Genomic DNA, 23,897 nt, shown 5'->3' on the forward strand with positions numbered 1-23,897 from the left:
ACATATCACAGGCCAACAATGTGAGCTGTAAAATATAGTTGGAATCAGCGAATACAGATTACTGATCCTTATGTAAACACACACTGAAATTAAACCATCAGCCCGTTGCACTCCTAAATAGGAGCGATGGACCACAAGGCAGTGAGTATGACCAACATAAAACAAAAAAAAGACATCTTTTAAAGCTTTAAACTTCCTCTTCCACAACCTATGGCAGCGATGGCTAACCTTGGCACTCCAACTGTCAGAAAACTACAAATCCCAACACACCTCTGCCTCCCCGAGTTATGCTTAGAGCTGTCAGAGCATTGCAATGCCTGATGGGACTTGTAGTTCCACCACAAGTGGAATGCCAAGGTTAGCCATCACTGACCTATGGCCTCCTCCTCCCCAATAGCCATAGCCATGCCTCTCCTAAATCCATGGTTCTTGCGCACTGTAAGTAATACCTTATGGCATCACACACTAAAAAAAAACAAGTAAGATTACATTATCAGCCCGTCGGGCTCCTAAAAAAGGAGCGCCGGACCACAAGATGGTGAGAATGACAAACTATAACAAAAAGTCAAACCATATAACATGCATAAGACAAACAATCACAGACATACAAATACTTTACACATAAAAAGACCCACAAAGTGAGCTGTAAAAAGTAGTTGGGTGGCATCTGCGAATAGAGAGTACCAAACCTTATGGCATCACACACTGAAATTAAATCAGCCCGTTGCGTCCTAATCAAAGGGCGCCGGACCACACAGCGGTGAATATGACAAACATGAAAGACCCTAAAAAAATTCAAACCATTTAACTTGCATAAAGACTAACAATGACAGACATACAAATACTTTACATATCACAGGCCAACAATGTGAGCTGTAAAATATAGTTGGAATCAGCGAATAGAGATTACTGATCCTTATGGAAACACACTGAAATTAAACCATCAGCCTGTTGCACTCCTAAATAGGAGCGTCGGACCACAAGGCAGTGAGTATGACCAACATAAAACAAAAAAAGACATCTTTTAAAGTTTTAAACTTGCTCTTCCACAACCTATCGCAGTGATGGATAACCTTGGCACTCCAACTGTCAGAAAACTACAAATCCCATCATACCTCTGCCTCCCCGAGTTATGCTTAGAGCTGTCAGAGCATTGCAATGCCTGATGGGACTTGTAGTTCCACCACAACTGGAATGCCAAGGTTAGCCATCACTGACCTATGGCCTCCTCCTCCCCAATAGCCATAGCCATGCCTCTCCTAAATCCATGGTACTTGCGCACTGTATGTAACGCCTTATGGCATCACACACTAAAAAAAAAACAAGTAAGATTACATTATCAACCCGTCAGGCTCCTAAAAAAGGAGCGCCAGACCACAAGATGGTGAGAATGACAAACCTATAACGAAAAGTCAAACCATATAACATGCATAAGACAAACAATCATAGACATACAAATACTTTACACAAAAAAAGGCCCACAAAGTGAGCTGTAAAAAGTAGTTGAGTGGCATCTGCGAATAGAGAGTACCAATCCTTATGGCATCACACACTGAAATTAAATCAGCCCGTTGCATCCTAATCGAAGGGCGCCGGACCACACGGCGGTGAATATGACAAACATGAAACACCCCAAAAAATGTAAACCATTTCACTTACATAAAGACAAACAATAATAGACATACAAATACTTTACATTTCACAGGCCAACAATGTGAGCTGTAAAAATATAGTTGGAATCAGCGAATAGAGATTACTGATCCTTATGGAAACACACACTGATATTAAAGCATTAGCCTGTTGCTCTCCTAAATAGGAGCACCGGACCACAAGGCAGTGAGTATGAGCAACAGAAAAAAATTAGATCTTTTAAAGTTTTAAACTTCCTCTTGCGCAACCTATGGCAGTGATGGCTAACCCCGGCACTCCAACTGTCAGAAAACTACAAATCCCATGATACCCCTGCCTCCCCGAGTTATGCTTAAAGCTGTTAGAGCATTGCAATGCCTGATAGGACTTGTAGTTCCACCACAACTGGAATGCCAAGGTTAGCCATCACTGACCTATGGCCTCCTCCTCCCCAATAGCCATAGCCATGCCTCTCCTAAATCCATGGTTCTTGCGCACTGTATGTAACGCCTTATGGCATCACACACTAAAAAAAATAATAATTCAGATTACATTATCAGCCCGTCGGGCTCCTAAAAAAGGAGCGCCGGACCACAAGATGGTGAGAATGACAAACCATATAACATGCATCAGACAAACAATCACAGACATACAAATACTTTACACATAAAAAGGCCCACAAAGTGAGCTGTAAAAAGTAGTTGAGTGGCATCTGCGAATAGAGAGTACCAATCCTTATGGCATCACACACTGAAATTAAATCAGCCCGTTGCGTCCTAATTAAAGGGCGCCGGACCACACGGTGATAAATATGACAAACATAAAACACCCCAAAGAAATGTAAACCATTTAACTTGCATAAAGACAAACAATTATAGACATACTAATACTTTACATATCACAGGCCAACAATGTGAGCTGTAAAAATATAGTTGGAATCAGCGAATAGAGATTACTGATCCTTATGGAAACACACACTGAAATTAAACCATCGGCCCGTTGCACTCCTAAATAGGAGCGATGGACCACAAGGCAGTGAGTATGACCAACATAAAACAAAAAAAAGACATCTTTTAAAGCTTTAAACTTCCTCTTCCACAACCTATGGCAGCGATGGCTAACCTTGGCACTCCAACTGTCAGAAAACTACAAATCCCAACACACCTCTGCCTCCCCGAGTTATGCTTAGAGCTGTCAGAGCATTGCAATGCCTGATGGGACTTGTAGTTCCACCACAAGTGGAATGCCAAGGTTAGCCATCACTGACCTACGGCCTCCTCCTCCCCAATAGCCATAGCCATGCCTCTCCTAAATCCATGGTTCTTGCGCACTGTAACTAATGCCTTATGGCATCACACACTAAAAAAAACAAGTAAGATTACATTATCAGCCCGTCGGGCTCCTAAAAAAGGAGCGTGGGACCACAAGATGGTGAGAGTGACAAACTATAACAAAAAGTCAAACCATATAACATGCATAAGACAAACAATCACAGACATACAAATATTTTACACATAAAAAGGCCCACAAAGTGAGCTGTAAAAAGTAGATGGGTGGCATCTGCGAATAGAGAGTACCAATCCTTATGGTATCACACACTGAGATTAAATCAGCCCGTAGCGTCCTAATCAGAGGACGGTGAATATGGCAAACATGAAACACCCCCAAAAAATGTAAACCATTTAACTTGCATAAAGACAAACAATAATAGACATACAAATACTTTACATATCACAGGCCAACAATGTGAGCTGTAAAAATGTAGTTGGAATCAGCAAATAGAGATTACTGATCCTTATGGAAACACACACTGAAATTAAACCACCAGCCTGTTGCGCTCCTAAATAGGAGCACCGGACCACAAGGCAGTGAGGTTGAGCAACAGAAAAAAATAAGACATCTTTAAAAGTTTTAAACTTCCTCTTGCGCAACCTATGGCAGTGATGGCTAACCTTGGCAATCCAACTGTCAGAAAACTACAAATCCCATCATACCTCTGCCTCCCCGAGTTTTGCTTAGAGCTGTCAGAGAATTGCAATGCCTGATGGGACTTGTAGTTCCACCACAACTGGAATGCCAAGGTTAGCCATCACTGACCTATGGCCTCCTCCTCCCCAATAGCCATAGCCATGCCTCTCCTAAATCCATGGGTCTTGCGCACTGAATGTAATGCCTTATGGCATCACACACTAAAAAAAAACAAGTAAGATTACATTATCAGCCCGTCGGGCTCCTAAAAAAGGAGCTCCGGACCACAAGATGGTGAGAATGACAAACCTATAACAAAAAGAAAAACCATATAACATGCATAAGACAAACAATCACAGACATACAAATACTTTACACATAAAAAGGCCCACAAAGTGAGCTGTAAAAAGTAGTTGAGTGGCATCTGCGAATAGAGCGTTCCAATCCATATGGCATTACACACTGAAATTAAATCAGCCTGTTGCGTCCTAATCAAAGGGCGCCGGACCACACGGCGGTGAATATGACAAACATGAAACACCCCGAAAAAATGTTAACCATTTAACTTGCATAAAGACAAACAATCACAGACATACAAATACTTTACACATAAAAAGGCCCACAAAGTGAGCTGTAAAAAGTAGTTGAGTGGCATCTGCGAATAGAGAGTACCAATCCTTATGGCATTACACACTGAAATTAAATCAGCCCGTTGCGTCCTAATCAAAGGGCGCCGGACTACACGGCGGTGAATATGACAAACATGAAACACCCCAAAAAAATGTTAACCATTTAACTTGCATAAAGACAAACAATGAGAGACATACAAATACTTTACATATCACAGGCCAACAATGTGAGCTGTAAAATATAGTTGGAATCAGCGAATACAGATTACTGATCCTTATGTAAACACACACTGAAATTTAACCATCAGCCCGTTGCACTCCTAAATAGGAGCGATGGACCACAAGGCAGTGAGTATGACCAACATAAAACAAAAAAAAGACATCTTTTAAAGCTTTAAACTTCCTCTTCCACAACCTATGGCAGCGATGGCTAACCTTGGCACTCCAACTGTCAGAAAACTACAAATCCCAACACACCTCTGCCTCCCCGAGTTATGCTTAGAGCTGTCAGAGCATTGCAATGCCTGATGGGACTTGTAGTTCCACCACAAGTGGAATGCCAAGGTTAGCCATCACTGACCTATGGCCTCCTCCTCCCCAATAGCCATAGCCATGCCTCTCCTAAATCCATGGTTCTTGCGCACTGTAAGTAATACCTTATGGCATCACACACTAAAAAAAAACAAGTAAGATTACATTATCAGCCCATCGGGCTCCTAAAAAAGGAGCGCCGGACCACAAGATGGTGAGAATGACAAACTATAACAAAAAGTCAAACCATATAACATGCATAAGACAAACAATCACAGACATACAAATACTTTACACATAAAAAGACCCACAAAGTGAGCTGTAAAAAGTAGTTGGGTGGCATCTGCGAATAGAGAGTACCAAACCGTATGGCATCACACACTGAAATTAAATCAGCCCGTTGCGTCCTAATCAAAGGGCGCCGGACCACACGGCGGTGAATATGACAAACATGAAAGACCCTAAAAAAATTCAAACCATTTAACTTGCATAAAGACTAACAATGACAGACATACAAAAACTTTACATATCACAGGCCAACAATGTGAGCTGTAAAATATAGTTGGAATCAGCGAATAGAGATTACTGATCCTTATGGAAACACACACTGAAATTAAACCATCAGCCCGTTGCACTCCTAAATAGGAGCGTCGGACCACAAGGCAGTGAGTATGACCAACATAAAACAAAAAAAAGACATCTTTTAAAGTTTTAAACTTGCTCTTCCACAACCTATCGCAGTGATGGATAACCTTGGCACTCCAACTGTCAGAAAACTACAAATCCCATCATACCTCTGCCTCCCCGAGTTATGCTTAGAGCTGTCAGAGCATTGCAATGCCTGATGGGACTTGTAGTTCCACCACAACTGGAATGCCAAGGTTAGCCATCACTGACCTATGGCCTCCTCCTCCCCAATAGCCATAGCCATGCCTCTCCTAAATCCATGGTACTTGCGCACTGTATGTAACGCCTTATGGCATCACACACTAAAAAAAAAAACAAGTAAGATTACATTATCAGCCCGTCAGGCTCCTAAAAAAGGAGCGCCGGACCACAAGATGGTGAGAATGACAAACCTATAACAAAAAGACAAACCATATAACATGCATAAGACAAACAATCATAGACATACAAATACTTTACACAAAAAAAGGCCCACAAAGTGAGCTGTAAAAAGTAGTTGAGTGGCATCTGCGAATAGAGAGTACCAATCCTTATGGCATCACACACTGAAATTAAATCAGCCCGTTGCGTCCTAATCGAAGGGCGCCGGACCACACGGCGGTGAATATGACAAACATGAAACACCCCAAAAAATGTAAACCATTTCACTTACATAAAGACAAACAATAATAGACATACAAATACTTTACATTTCACAGGCCAACAATGTGAGCTGTAAAAATATAGTTGGAATCAGCGAATAGAGATTACTGATCCTTATGGAAACACACACTGATATTAAAGCATTAGCCTGTTGCTCTCCTAAATAGGAGCACCGGACCACAAGGCAGTGAGTATGAGCAACAGAAAAAAAATAGATCTTTTAAAGTTTTAAACTTCCTCTTGCGCAACCTATGGCAGTGATGGCTAACCCCGGCACTCCAACTGTCAGAAAACTACAAATCCCATGATACCCCTGCCTCCCCGAGTTATGCTTAAAGCTGTTAGAGCATTGCAATGCCTGATAGGACTTGTAGTTCCACCACAACTGGAATGCCAAGGTTAGCCATCACTGACCTATGGCCTCCTCCTCCCCAATAGCCATAGCCATGCCTCTCCTAAATCCATGGTTCTTGCGCACTGTAAGTAATACCTTATGGCATCACACACTAAAAAAAAACAAGTAAGATTACATTATCAGCCCATCGGGCTCCTAAAAAAGGAGCGCCGGACCACAAGATGGTGAGAATGACAAACTATAACAAAAAGTCAAACCATATAACATGCATAAGACAAACAATCACAGACATACAAATACTTTACACATAAAAAGACCCACAAAGTGAGCTGTAAAAAGTAGTTGGGTGGCATCTGCGAATAGAGAGTACCAAACCGTATGGCATCACACACTGAAATTAAATCAGCCCGTTGCGTCCTAATCAAAGGGCGCCGGACCACACGGCGGTGAATATGACAAACATGAAAGACCCTAAAAAAATTCAAACCATTTAACTTGCATAAAGACTAACAATGACAGACATACAAAAACTTTACATATCACAGTCCAACAATGTGAGCTGTAAAATATAGTTGGAATCAGCGAATAGAGATTACTGATCCTTATGGAAACACACACTGAAATTAAACCATCAGCCCGTTGCACTCCTAAATAGGAGCGTCGGACCACAAGGCAGTGAGTATGACCAACATAAAACAAAAAAAAGACATCTTTTAAAGTTTTAAACTTGCTCTTCCACAACCTATCGCAGTGATGGATAACCTTGGCACTCCAACTGTCAGAAAACTACAAATCCCATCATACCTCTGCCTCCCCGAGTTATGCTTAGAGCTGTCAGAGCATTGCAATGCCTGATGGGACTTGTAGTTCCACCACAACTGGAATGCCAAGGTTAGCCATCACTGACCTATGGCCTCCTCCTCCCCAATAGCCATAGCCATGCCTCTCCTAAATCCATGGTACTTGCGCACTGTATGTAACGCCTTATGGCATCACACACTAAAAAAAAAAACAAGTAAGATTACATTATCAGCCCGTCAGGCTCCTAAAAAAGGAGCGCCGGACCACAAGATGGTGAGAATGACAAACCTATAACAAAAAGACAAACCATATAACATGCATAAGACAAACAATCATAGACATACAAATACTTTACACAAAAAAAGGCCCACAAAGTGAGCTGTAAAAAGTAGTTGAGTGGCATCTGCGAATAGAGAGTACCAATCCTTATGGCATCACACACTGAAATTAAATCAGCCCGTTGCGTCCTAATCGAAGGGCGCCGGACCACACGGCGGTGAATATGACAAACATGAAACACCCCAAAAAATGTAAACCATTTCACTTACATAAAGACAAACAATAATAGACATACAAATACTTTACATTTCACAGGCCAACAATGTGAGCTGTAAAAATATAGTTGGAATCAGCGAATAGAGATTACTGATCCTTATGGAAACACACACTGATATTAAAGCATTAGCCTGTTGCTCTCCTAAATAGGAGCACCGGACCACAAGGCAGTGAGTATGAGCAACAGAAAAAAAATAGATCTTTTAAAGTTTTAAACTTCCTCTTGCGCAACCTATGGCAGTGATGGCTAACCCCGGCACTCCAACTGTCAGAAAACTACAAATCCCATGATACCCCTGCCTCCCCGAGTTATGCTTAAAGCTGTTAGAGCATTGCAATGCCTGATAGGACTTGTAGTTCCACCACAACTGGAATGCCAAGGTTAGCCATCACTGACCTATGGCCTCCTCCTCCCCAATAGCCATAGCCATGCCTCTCCTAAATCCATGGTTCTTGCGCACTGTATGTAACGCCTTATGGCATCACACACTAAAAAAAATAATAATTCAGATTACATTATCAGCCCGTCGGGCTCCTAAAAAAGGAGCGCCGGACCACAAGATGGTGAGAATGACAAACCATATAACATGCATCAGACAAACAATCACAGACATACAAATACTTTACACATAAAAAGGCCCACAAAGTGAGCTGTAAAAAGTAGTTGAGTGGCATCTGCGAATAGAGAGTACCAATCCTTATGGCATTACACACTGAAATTAAATCAGCCCGTTGCGTCCTAATTAAAGGGCGCCGGACCACACGGCGATAAATATGACAAACATAAAACACCCCAAAGAAATGTAAACCATTTAACTTGCATAAAGACAAACAATTATAGACATACTAATACTTTACATATCACAGGCCAACAATGTGAGCTGTAAAAATATAGTTGGAACCAGCGAATAGAGATTACTGATCCTTATGGAAACACACACTGAAATTAAACCATCGGCCCGTTGCACTCCTAAATAGGAGCGATGGACCACAAGGCAGTGAGTATGACCAACATAAAACAAAAAAAAGACATCTTTTAAAGCTTTAAACTTCCTCTTCCACAACCTATGGCAGCGATGGCTAACCTTGGCACTCTAACTGTCAGAAAACTACAAATCCCAACACACCTCTGCCTCCCCGAGTTATGCTTAGAGCTGTCAGAGCATTGCAATGCCTGATGGGACTTGTAGTTCCACCACAAGTGGAATGCCAAGGTTAGCCATCACTGACCTACGGCCTCCTCCTCCCCAATAGCCATAGCCATGCCTCTCCTAAATCCATGGTTCTTGCGCACTGTAACTAATGCCTTATGGCATCACACACTAAAAAAAACAAGTAAGATTACATTATCAGCCCGTCGGGCTCCTAAAAAAGGAGCGTGGGACCACAAGATGGTGAGAGTGACAAACTATAACAAAAAGTCAAACCATATAACATGCATAAGACAAACAATCACAGACATACAAATACTTTACACATAAAAAGGCCCACAAAGTGAGCTGTAAAAAGTAGATGGGTGGCATCTGCAAATAGAGAGTACCAATCCTTATGGTATCACACACTGAAATTAAATCAGCCCGTAGCGTCCTAATCAGAGGGCGCCGGACCACACGACGGTGAATATGGCAAACATGAAACACCCCCAAAAAATGTAAACCATTTAACTTGCATAAAGACAAACAATAATAGACATACAAATACTTTACATATCACAGGCCAACAATGTGAGCTGTAAAAATATAGTTGGAATCAGCAAATAGAGATTACTGATCCTTATGGAAACACACACTGAAATTAAACCACCAGCCTGTTGCGCTCCTAAATAGGAGCACCGGACCACAAGGCAGTGAGGTTGAGCAACAGAAAAAAATAAGACATCTTTAAAAGTTTTAAACTTCCTCTTGCGCAACCTATGGCAGTGATGGCTAACCTTGGCAATCCAACTGTCAGAAAACTACAAATCCCATCATACCTCTGCCTCCCCGAGTTTTGCTTAGAGCTGTCAGAGAATTGCAATGCCTGATGGGACTTGTAGTTCCACCACAACTGGAATGCCAAGGTTAGCCATCACTGACCTATGGCCTCCTCCTCCCCAATAGCCATAGCCATGCCTCTCCTAAATCCATGGGTCTTGCGCACTGAATGTAATGCCTTATGGCATCACACACTAAAAACAACAAGTAAGATTACATTATCAGCCCGTCGGGCTCCTAAAAAAGGAGCGTGGGACCACAAGATGGTGAGAGTGACAAACTATAACAAAAAGTCAAACCATATAACATGCATAAGACAAACAATCACAGACATACAAATACTTTACACATAAAAAGGCCCACAAAGTGAGCTGTAAAAAGTAGATGGGTGGCATCTGCGAATAGAGAGTACCAATCCTTATGGTATCACACACTGAAATTAAATCAGCCCGTAGCGTCCTAATCAGAGGGCGCCGGACCACACGACGGTGAATATGGCAAACATGAAACACCCCCAAAAAATGTAAACCATTTAACTTGCATAAAGACAAACAATAATAGACATACAAATACTTTACATATCACAGGCCAACAATGTGAGCTGTAAAAATATAGTTGGAATCAGCAAATAGAGATTACTGATCCTTATGGAAACACACACTGAAATTAAACCACCAGCATGTTGCGCTCCTAAATAGGAGCACCGGACCACTAGGCAGTGAGGTTGAGCAACAGAAAAAAATAAGACATCTTTAAAAGTTTTAAACTTCCTCTTGCGCAACCTATGGCAGTGATGGCTAACCTTGGCAATCCAACTGTCAGAAAACTACAAATCCCATCATACCTCTGCCTCCCCGAGTTTTGCTTAGAGCTGTCAGAGAATTGCAATGCCTGATGGGACTTGTAGTTCCACCACAACTGGAATGCCAAGGTTAGCCATCACTGACCTATGGCCTCCTCCTCTTACCCAATAGCCATAGCCATGCCTCTCCTAAATCCATGGGTCTTGCGCACTGAATGTAATGCCTTATGGCATCACACACTAAAAAAAAACAAGTAAGATTACATTATCAGCCCGTCGGGCTCCTAAAAAAGGAGCTCCGGACCACAAGATGGTGAGAATGACAAACCTATAACAAAAAGAAAAACCATATAACATGCATAAGACAAACAATCACAGACATACAAATACTTTACACATAAAAAGGCCCACCAAGTGAGCTGTAAAAAGTAGTTGAGTGGCATCTGCGAATAGAGCGTTCCAATCCATATGGCATTACACACTGAAATTAAATCAGCCTGTTGCGTCCTAATCAAAGGGCGCCGGACCACACGGCGGTGAATATGACAAACATGAAACACCCCAAAAAAATGTTAACCATTTAACTTGCATAAAGACAAACAATCACAGACATACAAATACTTTACACATAAAAAGGCCCACAAAGTGAGCTGTAAAAAGTAGTTGAGTGGCATCTGCAAATAGAGAGTACCAATCCTTATGGCATTACACACTGAAATTAAATCAGCCCGTTGCGTCCTAATCAAAGGGCGCCGGACTACACGGCGGTGAATATGACAAACATGAAACACCCCCAAAAAATGTTAACCATTTAACTTGCATAAAGACAAACAATGAGAGACATACAAATACTTTACATATCACAGGCCAACAATGTGAGCTGTAAAATATAGTTGGAATCAGCGAATACAGATTACTGATCCTTATGTAAACACACACTGAAATTAAACCATCAGCCCGTTGCACTCCTAAATAGGAGCGATGGACCACAAGGCAGTGAGTATGACCAACATAAAACAAAAAAAAGACATCTTTTAAAGCTTTAAACTTCCTCTTCCACAACCTATGGCAGCGATGGCTAACCTTGGCACTCCAACTGTCAGAAAACTACAAATCCCAACACACCTCTGCCTCCCCGAGTTATGCTTAGAGCTGTCAGAGCATTGCAATGCCTGATGGGACTTGTAGTTCCACCACAAGTGGAATGCCAAGGTTAGCCATCACTGACCTATGGCCTCCTCCTCCCCAATAGCCATAGCCATGCCTCTCCTAAATCCATGGTTCTTGCGCACTGTAAGTAATACCTTATGGCATCACACACTAAAAAAAAACAAGTAAGATTACATTATCAGCCCGTCGGGCTCCTAAAAAAGGAGCGCCGGACCACAAGATGATGAGAATGACAAACTATAACAAAAAGTCAAACCATATAACATGCATAAGACAAACAATCACAGACATACAAATACTTTACACATAAAAAGACCCACAAAGTGAGCTGTAAAAAGTAGTTTGGTGGCATCTGCGAATAGAGAGTACCAAACCTTATGGCATCACACACTGAAATTAAATCAGCCCGTTGCGTCCTAATCAAAGGGCGCCGGACCACACGGCGGTGAATATGACAAACATGAAAGACCCTAAAAAAATTCAAACCATTTAACTTGCATAAAGACTAACAATGACAGACATACAAATACTTTACATATCACAGGCCAACAATGTGAGCTGTAAAATATAGTTGGAATCAGCGAATAGAGATTACTGATCCTTATGGAAACACACACTGAAATTAAACCATCAGCCTGTTGCACTCCTAAATAGGAGCGTCGGACCACAAGGCAGTGAGTATGACCAACATAAAACAAAAAAAGACATCTTTTAAAGTTTTAAACTTGCTCTTCCACAACCTATCGCAGTGATGGATAACCTTGGCACTCCAACTGTCAGAAAACTACAAATCCCATCATACCTCTGCCTCCCCGAGTTTTGCTTAGAGCTGTCAGAGAATTGCAATGCCTGATGGGACTTGTAGTTCCACCACAACTGGAATGCCAAGGTTAGCCATCACTGACCTATGGCCTTCTCCTCCCCAATAGCCATAGCCATGCCTCTCCTAAATCCATGGGTCTTGCGCACTGAATGTAATGCCTTATGGCATCACACACTAAAAAAAAACAAGTAAGATTACATTATCAGCCCGTCGGGCTCCTAAAAAAGGAGCGCCGGACCACAAGATGGTGAGAATGACAAACCTATAACAAAAAGACAAACCATATAACATGCATAAGACAAACAATCATAGACATACAAATACTTTACACAAAAAAAGGCCCACAAAGTGAGCTGTAAAAAGTAGTTGAGTGGCATCTGCGAATAGAGAGTACCAATCCTTATGGCATCACACACTGAAATTAAATCAGCCCGTTGGGTCCTAATCGAAGGGCGCCGGACCACACGGCGGTGAATATGACAAACATGAAACACCCCAAAAAATGTAAACCATTTCACTTACATAAAGACAAACAATAATAGACATACAAATACTTTACATTTCACAGGCCAACAATGTGAGCTGTAAAAATATAGTTGGAATCAGCGAATACTGATCCTTATGGAAACACACACTGATATTAAAGCATTAGCCTGTTGCTCTCCTAAATAGGAGCACCGGACCACAAGGCAGTGAGTATGAGCAACAGAAAAAAAATAGATCTTTTAAAGTTTTAAACTTCCTCTTGCGCAACCTATGGCAGTGATGGCTAACCCCGGCACTCCAACTGTCAGAAAACTACAAATCCCATGATACCCCTGCCTCCCCGAGTTATGCTTAAAGCTGTTAGAGCATTGCAATGCCTGATAGGACTTGTAGTTCCACCACAACTGGAATGCCAAGGTTAGCCATCACTGACCTATGGCCTCCTCCTCCCCAATAGCCATAGCCATGCCTCTCCTAAATCCATGGTTCTTGCGCACTGTATGTAACGCCTTATGGCATCACACACTAAAAAAAATAATAATTCAGATTACATTATCAGCCCGTCGGGCTCCTAAAAAAGGAGCGCCGGACCACAAGATGGTGAGAATGACAAACCATATAACATGCATCAGACAAACAATCACAGACATACAAATACTTTACACATAAAAAGGCCCACAAAGTGAGCTGGAAAAAGTAGTTGAGTGGCATCTGCGGATAGAGAGTACCAATCCTTATGGCATCACACACTGAAATTAAATCAGCCCGTTGCGTCCTAATTAAAGGGCGCCGGACCACACGGCGATAAATATAAAAAAACATAAAACACCCCAAAGAAATGTAAACCATTTAACTTGCATAAAGACAAACAATTATAGACATACTAATACTTTACATATCACAGGCCAACAATGTGAGCTGTAAAAATATAGTTGGAATCAGCGAATAGAGATTACTGATCCTTATGGAAACACACACTGAAATTAAACCATCGGCCCGTTGCACTCCTAAATAGGAGCGATGGACCACAAGGCAGTGAGTATGACCAACATAAAACAAAAAAAAGACATCTTTTAAAGCTTTAAACTTCCTCTTCCACAACCTATGGCAGCGATGGCTAACCTTGGCACTCCAACTGTCAGAAAACTACAAATCCCAACACACCTCTGCCTCCCCGAGTTATGCTTAGAGCTGTCAGAGCATTGCAATGCCTGATGGGACTTGTAGTTCCACCACAAGTGGAATGCCAAGGTTAGCCATCACTGACCTACGGCCTCCTCCTCCCCAATAGCCATAGCCATGCCTCTCCTAAATCCATGGTTCTTGCGGACTGTAAGTAATGCCTTATGGCATCACACACTAAAAAAAACAAGTAAGATTACATTATCAGCCCGTCGGGCTCCTAAAAAAGGAGCGTGGGACCACAAGATGGTGAGAGTGACAAACTATAACAAAAAGTCAAACCATATAACCTGCATAAGACAAACAATCACAGACATACAAATACTTTACACATAAAAAGGCCCACAAAGTGAGCTGTAAAAAGTAGATGGGTGGCATCTGCGAATAGAGAGTACCAATCCTTATGGTATCACACACTGAAATTAAATCAGCCCGTAGCGTCCTAATCAGAGGGCGCCGGTCCACACGACGGTGAATATGGCAAACATGAAACACCCCCAAAAAATGTAAACCATTTAACTTGCATAAAGACAAACAATAATAGACATACAAATACTTTACATATCACAGGCCAACAATGTGAGCTGTAAAAATATAGTTGGAATCAGCAAATAGAGATTACTGATCCTTATGGAAACACACACTGAAATTAAACCACCTGCCTGTTGCGCTCCTAAATAGGAGCACCGGACCACAAGGCAGTGAGGTTGAGCAACAGAAAAAAATAAGACATCTTTAAAAGTTTTAAACTTCCTCTTGCGCAACCTATGGCAGTGATGGCTAACCTTGGCAATCCAACTGTCAGAAAACTACAAATCCCATCATACCTCTGCCTCCCCGAGTTTTGCTTAGAGCTGTCAGAGAATTGCAATGCCTGATGGGACTTGTAGTTCCACCACAACTGGAATGCCAAGGTTAGCCATCACTGACCTATGGCCTTCTCCTCCCCAATAGCCATAGCCATGCCTCTCCTAAATCCATGGGTCTTGCGCACTGAATGTAATGCCTTATGGCATCACACACTAAAAAAAAACAAGTAAGATTACATTATCAGCCCGTCGGGCTCCTAAAAAAGGAGCGCCGGACCACAAGATGGTGAGAATGACAAACCTATAACAAAAAGACAAACCATATAACATGCATAAGACAAACAATCATAGACATACAAATACTTTACACATAAAAAGGCCCACAAAGTGAGCTGTAAAAAGTAGTTGAGTGGCATCTGCGAATAGAGAGTACCAATCCTTATGGCATCACACACTGAAATTAAATCAGCCCGTTGGGTCCTAATCGAAGGGCGCCGGACCACACGGCGGTGAATATGACAAACATGAAACACCCCAAAAAATGTAAACCATTTCACTTACATAAAGACAAACAATAATAGACATACAAATACTTTACATTTCACAGGCCAACAATGTGAGCTGTAAAAATATAGTTGGAATCAGCGAATAGAGATTACTGATCCTTATGGAAACACACACTGATATTAAAGCATTAGCCTGTTGCTCTCCTAAATAGGAGCACCGGACCACAAGGCAGTGAGTATGAGCAACAGAAAAAAAATAGATCTTTTAAAGTTTTAAACTTCCTCTTGCGCAACCTATGGCAGTGATGGCTAACCCCGGCACTCCAACTGTCAGAAAACTACAAATCCCATGATACCCCTGCCTCCCCGAGTTATGCTTAAAGCTGTTAGAGCATTGCAATGCCTGATAGGACTTGTAGTTCCACCACAACTGGAATGCCAAGGTTAGCCATCACTGACCTATGGCCTCCTCCTCCCCAATAGCCATAGCCATGCCTCTCCTAAATCCATGGTTCTTGCGCACTGTATGTAACGCCTTATGGCATCACACACTAAAAAAAATAATAATTCAGATTACATTATCAGCCCGTCGGGCTCCTAAAAAAGGAGCGCCGGACCACAAGATGGTGAGAATGACAAACCATATAACATGCATCAGACAAACAATCACAGACATACAAATACTTTACACATAAAAAGGCCCACAAAGTGAGCTGGAAAAAGTAGTTGAGTGGCATCTGCGGATAGAGAGTACCAATCCTTATGGCATCACACACTGAAATTAAATCAGCCCGTTGCGTCCTAATTAAAGGGCGCCGGACCACACGGCGATAAATATGACAAACATAAAACACCCCAAAGAAATGTAAACCATTTAACTTGCATAAAGACAAACAATTATAGACATACTAATACTTTACATATCACAGGCCAACAATGTGAGCTGTAAAAATATAGTTGGAATCAGCGAATAGAGATTACTGATCCTTATGGAAACACACACTGAAATTAAACCATCGGCCCGTTGCACTCCTAAATAGGAGCGATGGACCACAAGGCAGTGAGTATGACCAACATAAAACAAAAAAAAGACATCTTTTAAAGCTTTAAACTTCCTCTTCCACAACCTATGGCAGCGATGGCTAACCTTGGCACTCCAACTGTCAGAAAACTACAAATCCCAACACACCTCTGCCTCCCCGAGTTATGCTTAGAGCTGTCAGAGCATTGCAATGCCTGATGGGACTTGTAGTTCCACCACAAGTGGAATGCCAAGGTTAGCCATCACTGACCTACGGCCTCCTCCTCCCCAATAGCCATAGCCATGCCTCTCCTAAATCCATGGTTCTTGCGCACTGTAACTAATGCCTTATGGCATCACACACTAAAAAAAACAAGTAAGATTACATTATCAGCCCGTCGGGCTCCTAAAAAAGGAGCGTGGGACCACAAGATGGTGAGAGTGACAAACTATAACAAAAAGTCAAACCATATAACCTGCATAAGACAAACAATCACAGACATACAAATACTTTACACATAAAAAGGCCCACAAAGTGAGCTGTAAAAAGTAGATGGGTGGCATCTGCGAATAGAGAGTACCAATCCTTATGGTATCACACACTGAAATTAAATCAGCCCGTAGCGTCCTAATCAGAGGGCGCCGGACCACACGACGGTGAATATGGCAAACATGAAACACCCCCAAAAAATGTAAACCATTTAACTTGCATAAAGACAAACAATAATAGACATACAAATACTTTACATATCACAGGCCAACAATGTGAGCTGTAAAAATATAGTTGGAATCAGCAAATAGAGATTACTGATCCTTATGGTAACACACACTGAAATTAAACCACCAGCATGTTGCGCTCCTAAATAGGAGCACCGGACCACTAGGCAGTGAGGTTGAGCAACAGAAAAAAATAAGACATCTTTAAAAGTTTTAAACTTCCTCTTGCGCAACCTATGGCAGTGATGGCTAACCTTGGCAATCCAACTGTCAGAAAACTACAAATCCCATCATACCTCTGCCTCCCCGAGTTTTGCTTAGAGCTGACAGAGAATTGCAATGCCTGATGGGACTTGTAGTTCCACCACAACTGGAATGCCAAGGTTAGCCATCACTGACCTATGGCCTCCTCCTCCCCAATAGCCATAGCCATGCCTCTCCTAAATCCATGGGTCTTGCGCACTGAATGTAATGCCTTATGGCATCACACACTAAAAAAAACAAGTAAGATTACATTATCAGCCCGTCGGGCTCCTAAAAAAGGAGCTCCGGACCACAAGATGGTGAGAATGACAAACCTATAACAAAAAGAAAAACCATATAACATGCATAAGACAAACAATCACAGACATACAAATACTTTACACATAAAAAGGCCCACAAAGTGAGCTGTAAAAAGTAGTTAAGTGGCATCTGCGAATAGAGCGTTCCAATCCATATGGCATTACACACTGAAATTAAATCAGCCTGTTGCGTCCTAATCAAAGGGCGCCGGACCACACGGCGGTGAATATGACAAACATGAAACACCCCAAAAAAATGTTAACCATTTAACTTGCATAAAGACAAACAATCACAGACATACAAATACTTTACACATAAAAAGGCCCACAAAGTGAGCTGTAAAAAGTAGTTGAGTGGCATCTGCAAATAGAGAGTACCAATCCTTATGGCATTACACACTGAAATTAAATCAGCCCGTTGCGTCCTAATCAAAGGGCGCCGGACTACACGGCGGTGAATATGACAAACATGAAACACCCCCAAAAAATGTTAACCATTTAACTTGCATAAAGACAAACAATGAGAGACATACAAATACTTTACATATCACAGGCCAACAATGTGAGCTGTAAAATATAGTTGGAATCAGCGAATACAGATTACTGATCCTTATGTAAACACACACTGAAATTAAACCATCAGCCCGTTGCACTCCTAAATAGGAGCGATGGACCACAAGGCAGTGAGTATGACCAACATAAAACAAAAAAAAGACATCTTTTAAAGCTTTAAACTTCCTCTTCCACAACCTATGGCAGCGATGGCTAACCTTGGCACTCCAACTGTCAGAAAACTACAAATCCCAACACACCTCTGCCTCCCCGAGTTATGCTTAGAGCTGTCAGAGCATTGCAATGCCTGATGGGACTTGTAGTTCCACCACAAGTGGAATGCCAAGGTTAGCCATCACTGACCTATGGCCTCCTCCTCCCCAATAGCCATAGCCATGCCTCTCCTAAATCCATGGTTCTTGCGCACTGTAAGTAATACCTTATGGCATCACACACTAAAAAAAAACAAGTAAGATTACATTATCAGCCCGTCGGGCTCCTAAAAAAGGAGCGCCGGACCACAAGATGATGAGAATGACAAACTATAACAAAAAGTCAAACCATATAACATGCATAAGACAAACAATCACAGACATACAAATACTTTACACATAAAAAGACCCACAAAGTGAGCTGTAAAAAGTAGTTTGGTGGCATCTGCGAATAGAGAGTACCAAACCTTATGGCATCACACACTGAAATTAAATCAGCCCGTTGCGTCCTAATCAAAGGGCGCCGGACCACACGGCGGTGAATATGACAAACATGAAAGACCCTAAAAAAATTCAAACCATTTAACTTGCATAAAGACTAACAATGACAGACATACAAATACTTTACATATCACAGGCCAACAATGTGAGCTGTAAAATATAGTTGGAATCAGCGAATAGAGATTACTGATCCTTATGGAAACACACACTGAAATTAAACCATCAGCCTGTTGCACTCCTAAATAGGAGCGTCGGACCACAAGGCAGTGAGTATGACCAACATAAAACAAAAAAAGACATCTTTTAAAGTTTTAAACTTGCTCTTCCACAACCTATCGCAGTGATGGATAACCTTGGCACTCCAACTGTCAGAAAACTACAAATCCCATCATACCTCTGCCTCCCCGAGTTTTGCTTAGAGCTGTCAGAGAATTGCAATGCCTGATGGGACTTGTAGTTCCACCACAACTGGAATGCCAAGGTTAGCCATCACTGACCTATGGCCTTCTCCTCCCCAATAGCCATAGCCATGCCTCTCCTAAATCCATGGGTCTTGCGCACTGAATGTAATGCCTTATGGCATCACACACTAAAAAAAAACAAGTAAGATTACATTATCAGCCCGTCGGGCTCCTAAAAAAGGAGCGCCGGACCACAAGATGGTGAGAATGACAAACCTATAACAAAAAGACAAACCATATAACATGCATAAGACAAACAATCATAGACATACAAATACTTTACACATAAAAAGGCCCACAAAGTGAGCTGTAAAAAGTAGTTGAGTGGCATCTGCGAATAGAGAGTACCAATCCTTATGGCATCACACACTGAAATTAAATCAGCCCGTTGGGTCCTAATCGAAGGGCGCCGGACCACACGGCGGTGAATATGACAAACATGAAACACCCCAAAAAATGTAAACCATTTCACTTACATAAAGACAAACAATAATAGACATACAAATACTTTACATTTCACAGGCCAACAATGTGAGCTGTAAAAATATAGTTGGAATCAGCGAATAGAGATTACTGATCCTTATGGAAACACACACTGATATTAAAGCATTAGCCTGTTGCTCTCCTAAATAGGAGCACCGGACCACAAGGCAGTGAGTATGAGCAACAGAAAAAAAATAGATCTTTTAAAGTTTTAAACTTCCTCTTGCGCAACCTATGGCAGTGATGGCTAACCCCGGCACTCCAACTGTCAGAAAACTACAAATCCCATGATACCCCTGCCTCCCCGAGTTATGCTTAAAGCTGTTAGAGCATTGCAATGCCTGATAGGACTTGTAGTTCCACCACAACTGGAATGCCAAGGTTAGCCATCACTGACCTATGGCCTCCTCCTCCCCAATAGCCATAGCCATGCCTCTCCTAAATCCATGGTTCTTGCGCACTGTATGTAACGCCTTATGGCATCACACACTAAAAAAAATAATAATTCAGATTACATTATCAGCCCGTCGGGCTCCTAAAAAAGGAGCGCCGGACCACAAGATGGTGAGAATGACAAACCATATAACATGCATCAGATAAACAATCACAGACATACAAATACTTTACACATAAAAAGGCCCACAAAGTGAGCTGGAAAAAGTAGTTGAGTGGCATCTGCGGATAGAGAGTACCAATCCTTATGGCATCACACACTGAAATTAAATCAGCCCGATGCGTCCTAATTAAAGGGCGCCGGACCACACGGCGATAAATATGACAAACATAAAACACCCCAAAGAAATGTAAACCATTTAACTTGCATAAAGACAAACAATTATAGACATACTAATACTTTACATATCACAGGCCAACAATGTGAGCTGTAAAAATATAGTTGGAATCAGCGAATAGAGATTACTGATCCTTATGGAAACACACACTGAAATTAAACCATCGGCCCGTTGCACTCCTAAATAGGAGCGATGGACCACAAGGCAGTGAGTATGACCAACATAAAACAAAAAAAAGACATCTTTTAAAGCTTTAAACTTCCTCTTCCACAACCTATGGCAGCGATGGCTAACCTTGGCACTCCAACTGTCAGAAAACTACAAATCCCAACACACCTCTGCCTCCCCGAGTTATGCTTAGAGCTGTCAGAGCATTGCAATGCCTGATGGGACTTGTAGTTCCACCACAAGTGGAATGCCAAGGTTAGCCATCACTGACCTACGGCCTCCTCCTCCCCAATAGCCATAGCCATGCCTCTCCTAAATCCATGGTTCTTGCGCACTGTAACTAATGCCTTATGGCATCACACACTAAAAAAAACAAGTAAGATTACATTATCAGCCCGTCGGGCTCCTAAAAAAGGAGCGTGGGACCACAAGATGGTGAGAGTGACAAACTATAACAAAAAGTCAAACCATATAACCTGCATAAGACAAACAATCACAGACATACAAATACTTTACACATAAAAAGGCCCACAAAGTGAGCTGTAAAAAGTAGATGGGTGGCATCTGCGAATAGAGAGTACCAATCCTTATGGTATCACACACTGAAATTAAATCAGCCCGTAGCGTCCTAATCAGAGGGCGCCGGACCACACGACGGTGAATATGGCAAACATGAAACACCCCCAAAAAATGTAAACCATTTAACTTGCATAAAGACAAACAATAATAGACATACAAATACTTTACATATCACAGGCCAACAATGTGAGCTGTAAAAATATAGTTGGAATCAGCAAATAGAGATTACTGATCCTTATGGAAACACACACTGAAATTAAACCACCAGCCTGTTGCGCTCCTAAATAGGAGCACCGGACCACAAGGCAGTGAGGTTGAGCAACAGAAAAAAATAAGACATCTTTAAAAGTTTTAAACTTCCTCTTGCGCAACCTATGGCAGTGATGGCTAACCTTGGCAATCCAACTGTCAGAAAACTACAAATCCCATCATACCTCTGCCTCCCCGAGTTTTGCTTAGAGCTGTCAGAGAATTGCAATGCCTGATGGGACTTGTAGTTCCACCACAACTGGAATGCCAAGGTTAGCCATCACTGACCTATGGCCTCCTCCTCCCCAATAGCCATAGCCATGCCTCTCCTAAATCCATGGGTCTTGCGCACTGAATGTAATGCCTTATGGCATCACACACTAAAAAAAAACAAGTAAGATTACATTATCAGCCCGTCGGGCTCCTAAAAAAGGAGCGCCGGACCACAAGATGGTGAGAATGACAAACCTATAACAAAAAGACAAACCATATAACATGCATAAGACAAACAATCATAGACATACAAATACTTTACACAAAAAAAGGCCCACAAAGTGAGCTGTAAAAAGTAGTTGAGTGGCATCTGCGAATAGAGAGTACCAATCCTTATGGCATCACACACTGAAATTAAATCAGCCCGTTGGGTCCTAATCGAAGGGCGCCGGACCACACGGCGGTGAATATGACAAACATGAAACACCCCAAAAAATGTAAACCATTTCACTTACATAAAGACAAACAATAATAGACATACAAATACTTTACATTTCACAGGCCAACAATGTGAGCTGTAAAAATATAGTTGGAATCAGCGAATAGAGATTACTGATCCTTATGGAAACACACACTGATATTAAAGCATTAGCCTGTTGCTCTCCTAAATAGGAGCACCGGACCACAAGGCAGTGAGTATGAGCAACAGAAAAAAAATAGATCTTTTAAAGTTTTAAACTTCCTCTTGCGCAACCTATGGCAGTGATGGCTAACCCCGGCACTCCAACTGTCAGAAAACTACAAATCCCATGATACCCCTGCCTCCCCGAGTTATGCTTAAAGCTGTTAGAGCATTGCAATGCCTGATAGGACTTGTAGTTCCACCACAACTGGAATGCCAAGGTTAGCCATCACTGACCTATGGCCTCCTCCTCCCCAATAGCCATAGCCATGCCTCTCCTAAATCCATGGTTCTTGCGCACTGTATGTAACGCCTTATGGCATCACACACTAAAAAAAAATAATAATTCAGATTACATTATCAGCCCGTCGGGCTCCTAAAAAAGGAGCGCCGGACCACAAGATGGTGAGAATGACAAACCATATAACATGCATCAGACAAACAATCACAGACATACAAATACTTTACACATAAAAAGGCCCACAAAGTGAGCTGGAAAAAGTAGTTGAGTGGCATCTGCGGATAGAGAGTACCAATCCTTATGGCATCACACACTGAAATTAAATCAGCCCGTTGCGTCCTAATTAAAGGGCGCCGGACCACACGGCGATAAATATGACAAACATAAAACACCCCAAAGAAATGTAAACCATTTAACTTGCATAAAGACAAACAATTATAGACATACTAATACTTTACATATCACAGGCCAACAATGTGAGCTGTAAAAATATAGTTGGAATCAGCGAATAGAGATTACTGATCCTTATGGAAACACACACTGAAATTAAACCATCGGCCCGTTGCACTCCTAAATAGGAGCGATGGACCACAAGGCAGTGAGTATGACCAACATAAAACAAAAAAAAGACATCTTTTAAAGCTTTAAACTTCCTCTTCCACAACCTATGGCAGCGATGGCTAACCTTGGCACTCCAACTGTCAGAAAACTACAAATCCCAACACACCTCTGCCTCCCCGAGTTATGCTTAGAGCTGTCAGAGCATTGCAATGCCTGATGGGACTTGTAGTTCCACCACAAGTGGAATGCCAAGGTTAGCCATCACTGACCTACGGCCTCCTCCTCCCCAATAGCCATAGCCATGCCTCTCCTAAATCCATGGTTCTTGCGCACTGTAACTAATGCCTTATGGCAT

This window comes from Hyperolius riggenbachi, chromosome 9, assembly GCF_040937935.1.
Source record: "Hyperolius riggenbachi isolate aHypRig1 chromosome 9, aHypRig1.pri, whole genome shotgun sequence".
Taxonomy (NCBI): Eukaryota; Metazoa; Chordata; class Amphibia; order Anura; family Hyperoliidae; genus Hyperolius; species Hyperolius riggenbachi.